This window comes from Habropoda laboriosa, unplaced genomic scaffold (assembly GCF_001263275.1).
Source record: "Habropoda laboriosa isolate 0110345459 unplaced genomic scaffold, ASM126327v1 scaffold89, whole genome shotgun sequence".
Lineage (NCBI taxonomy): Eukaryota > Metazoa > Arthropoda > Insecta > Hymenoptera > Apidae > Habropoda > Habropoda laboriosa.
Genome location: NW_017100263.1, coordinates 1,896,202 through 1,901,540, shown reverse-complemented (window position 1 = coordinate 1,901,540; position 5,339 = coordinate 1,896,202).

Genomic DNA, 5,339 nt, shown 5'->3' with positions numbered 1-5,339 from the left:
GGGCTCTATGCGCGCTCTGATTGGCCAGTGTTTTTCGTTAATAATTCAAAAACGAAGCTTCAACCTACATTTTGGTAAAGGAAAAAGTTGTTCAGAGTCACCCCAACAACCCCCCACTTCCGGGTGTTATACTCTTTACGGAACACCCTGTATAACGCCGCGGCGTTTCAAGAACCTGTGCAGCACTGTTATCTAGATGAATCAGATTAGTCGTTGAACGATAATACATTTATGCATGTGGATATTTTTCAGAACGTACCTCGTTAAATGCAAATATTCGAATGTTTCAAAGGTGATGTGGTATTCCTTATGAGCAATGTCTATTAAGCACACATTTGACGAAATGAACTTTTATCGTAAATTACCACTAAAAACAGACGAGCCATAGTTAAGAAAGCTGAATAGAAGATATACTACTTCTTCTTCCTTCCGAACGGGGTGGATGTTCTTTTATTTATAAAAAATATTTCGAAACAGTAGTTCACGGAGCATTGGCTGCGAGGTATTAAAACAAGTGGGTCGGCACTGGTTGGCGCTCATTCCCTTTCGACGAGACGTAATGCAACACCAGTGTTCCTCTTGTCTTTCAGCCAAATTGTCTTCCGTTTAGCTTTCAGAGAAGTTCCTTTCTCGATTGGAACGGTATGAACGCGCATTCCTCCGATGCTTCTTTTTTTTTTTTTTTGATGACCTTGCATGAAATTGTAATATTCCTATCATTTGTTTACTTATTTGTTAAATGCTCCCCATTTGTACTATGCACGTATCTGTAGATAAGCGTTAAAGATAATTCCGCAAATATCATTGATGCTTTTGCAAAATATATGTATATTGTCTCTTACAAATATGTGAATGGACTAACTTAGAATGGGCATAGTTCCTAATTTATAAACTTGCCGTAAGCGGTGAATTAAAATTTATAATTCCGTGAGCAGGAAATTGATTGTTTGATTTATTATCCTGTAGCTAGTAAATTAAGTTTAAGCTAATAAGCTAATTTTACCTGTTTTCGGTATATTTCACGTGGCTATTAAAAACACATCCAGCATTTTCTAGCCGATTATATTTATAACATTTAATTTCAAGTAATTATAATTTTTATCGTTGCCACGTTTTCTCCTCTCTTACACCAAGATCGTAATTTTTTTATGAAAGGGAACTGCACTTTTACAATTAATAAATTTTTAAACAACCTTTGTCCCACTAGTTTTTATCTTCAAAAATGCTAGATTTCTGCCTAATGACTTTTGCAATATGTCGCAATAGTGCAATATATATGTTATAATTGTCATGCTGTAGAATTACACTTTTTCATCGAAGAAATGATGGTTTTTTTTTTAATTTTAATGCGATCTTTGTAAAAGATCAGTGCATAATTTTCAACTATACAGGGTGTCCCGCAACTCTTCGAAGATCCGGAAATGGGGGGTTGCTGGGGTGACTCTGAACAACTTTTTCCTTTTCCAAAATGTAGTTTGAAGCTTCGTTTTCGAATTATTAACGAAAAACACTGGCCAATCACAACGCCCGTAGCGCCCGCGCTCAGGGACGGGCGAACAGAGAGGTTAATGTTTCTAGGAGTTACAAACGGTTAAAGATTGTGAAAATCGCACTGTCACGACTTTCGGCGTAAAACTGTAATAAATCTGAGATTCATACATCTTTCGATGCCTGTCGCTTGTTTCTCCATCCACCGATTTCGATGAAATTTTCAGCGTGCGTATCATTGTATAGATATAAAAGATATAAAAGTTATAAAAACGACCTTCGTTATTTTCTTCGCGATTCCGACTAATTGCAGTTTTTTCAAAAATTTATACAAACGTCAGAATGACGGCAAAAAACCATTTCTCTAAGCCTTATAAAAATAGCGGTGAAAAATCAAATTTGTTTGACAGTGATCGATAACCGAGAAGTCACGCGTACGCGTCGTTCACGATAGCGCGCGGGTAAATCTCTGTTCGCCCGCCCCTGAGCGCGGGAGCTACGGGCGTTGTGATTGGCCAGTGTTTTTCGTTAATAATTCGAAAACGAAGCTTCAAACTACATTTTGGAAAAGGAAAAAGTTGTTCAGAGTCACCCCAGCAACCCCCCATTTCCGGATCTTCGAAGAGTTACGGGACACCCTGTATATTCTCCTATTATCTATTAAGTTCTGCTAGGTTCCAGCAGTTCAAAATATATCACGCTCCTTAAAATGCTGTACATGAATTTATCGATTCTAAATGATAAATCTTTTTTACAAAGGGATCACAAGCCTGATTCAGAGACGAGTTCAGCAAAAAGAAATGCAAAGACCAACTTTGAAAACTAATATGACCAATTATTATCGTGTCAGTATATTCTACTCATAATTCTTACACAAATATGATATTATTGTAAATACTAAGTATAGGTTAGTGACCCAATATTTGAAAGTCTTTTGTTCATGAAAGCTGCAGATTTTGGCTAAACTTCACAATTATACAAATTTGTTCAATTAAATACATGCTTCGAAAGTCTCATAATAATTTGGAGTTTACGATGTATGTATGTACAATACATACTTCAATCATTTCAGTATTTTCACGAATTACAAGCACTATTCAATTTCATTTTAATCAATTATAAGTTTCAATTTTTTCCATTACACGTTAATATAGTAATTAAACTTGAGCATTTATAAACACACTTTTTAATATACGAAATATAAATTTCGTGGTGACTGTAAAATGAACTTGCAATTAAATAAGCTTAAATAAGATTTTAGTATTGATTCGATTTGTTAAATATTTCGTTACCTTTAAATAGTAATACTCTCAATTAGTAATAAAACAATGGAAATTTCAAGGCAAAAATAAAAAAGTACTACGGTAGCACAGGGGAAAAATATCAGTAGAGGGAGATGCCTAGAGGAAGTCAAACTTTGTCCAATAAAATGCAGAGAAATGTAGAAATAATTCATTATTCGTTGTTGTGCATAATTTTGCGAACGAGCCAAATTCGAGTTCAGAAAGATGACTCAAACCTCAAGGCTCCGTTCACTTCGCTTTACTTCGTTCGGTCGACGTTGGCCCGGTTTATCTTCGGCCAATCCCGAAATAATCTTAGATTCGGTCTCTCCTACTCTTACTTCGGTGTCTGTCTTCTAAGACCCCGCCGCCTCTTTCTCGTCTTCTTCAACATCGTTTGTCCGCATTCGTGCGACCGACTTTAACGTAATAATAGGTACATCGTAAAATTTCTATACAATGAATCACATGGATTTTCTTTTGATTCGTTTTTTTCTTTTATATGGAAGATATGTTTACTCCGAATACGCTGAGTAACATTCTTTTCTTTCTGCTCTTCTCAAAAACTTCGAAGAGAATGCATTATTTTTTATAAAAATATTCCTGTAATTAAAAGGTATCGTGGTAGAATCCCTTCTTATTGTTTATCAAAGAACACTGTTATATTTTCCGAGGAAAAATCTAAACAAGCCATTGAAATATCGTAAACTCACGAGTTCATACGCACAGTCAATTGATGACCGTTGATGGAGGGACGGATTATGACTCGATCTGCTTTCTCTAGATAACAACGGGATGCCTTTCATACTTTTCAAACATAAATTTTTGGTCATTTGAAAAAGATGTCGGAATAGGATTTGATTTTGCTCTGTTTTCATTTCAATTAAACGTGATGATTTTGGGTACAAATTATTCTTCCATTTAATGTTTTTAACAACATGTAGGATTATTTCATTAAATTATTTATTCCTTCGATTATGAGTACCTAAAAGATTAAACACACCTAGAACAATTTTATCACTTTTTTTTTATCATATTTAATTAATTCTATTGTTCTTCAATTTTTAGTTAAATTCATGATAGAATTTTAGTACGATACTCAATAATAATTTAAAGTACGATTCTTTTATTTCAATCGCTAAATGTATCTTGGTGAGTTTATAGCATTTAAGAAGCCTTTGTCTTTTAAACTGTTATTCTCATTTGGTTCACGCCGAGCTATAAGTTAGATGATGAAGAAATTTTTCTAACATTTGGTCACACCTTTCAAGTCCAAGGGCTTTATGAGTTTACAACTTGCGAGAACATCTGTATGGAACACAAAGTATTTTCACGCACGGTACCCGAGGATTCAGTTTCGCAACCGGTCATACCTTTAAACAAGATATCTCTTTCGCCAATTAAATATTCTACCACTTGCCTTCCGAAATCGAAGAATTTTGCAAAATAGCCAATCCGCGTGTTTCACCCCCCGCAAAATGTCTACCCCCTGGACATCAGGGTCGAGTTCTGATCTAGACGGAAAAAAGATTCCACTAACAAGCACCAAGAACCTAAACAAACGCTCTCCTAGTGGAGCAGTAGATTCCGATAAGGTGTACCCGTAACAGAAAACGGATTATGGACCATTCGTCGCCTTATCATTGTGATATCAAAAGGAACAATAACAACGAGGAAATAAAGAGGACGCTTTAGCTATGAGAGTAGAGTCCCCGCTTGCCGGTCGGAGGTCGCGAGTTCTCTCAAATTTTTTCTCGGTTTCTACATCATCCCTTGTCGCAGGACGAATCAGCAACACGAAACCAGGTACTGCAACAGAAATCAACCATAAGCAGCAGTTGAGAACCACCGCACGAATGCCCCATCTGTAGTAAACCATTTCGTGACGCGATGCCCAACTTTCTTAAGAAAAATTCCCTGCAGCTGACAAAACTCTGAAACAGCAATACTCACGCCTTTTCCGAGTGTTATGCGAACAACTGTCGAAAATGCAATGGACCATATTCGTTTAAATTTTAATCGATCTTCAAAAGGAACCCGGAGAAGAGGGTGCTATGAGGGATATGGAACAGGAAAGTTCCATAGATTCCTCGCCGCTAACGACCTACATTATGTCGAAAATTTTATTAACCCTTTCACTACGAAAGGCGTAAATATACGTCATCTACATTTTTCTTACCGTAACACCTTATTTTAATTAGCCAGTCGCTGCGACTGACTTGCGAATATCGCTCCGTTCTGTGCGAGAGTGCGCCGCAGTTAAAGGGTTAACTCCCGTGCGTATAAAGATTTTAGACAATTACAATGAAGAATGTGAATGTCGCTTGACTTACAGTACAATTAGCGGCTCAACCCACGTCTACTGCAGAAAAATTAACGAACCTGTTAAATTTACCAAAAAAGCCATATCAGAGCATCAATCGGCCACCGATCTAGGTTAACACGTTAACAAAGTCTAATTTATAGCAAGAACCGTATTAATTTCTATTACCGAAGAAATAGCCCCGTGTCTATTTAATTTGAAATCGGTACTCATTTCAGAAAGACTACAATTAGCGAATCCAGAAT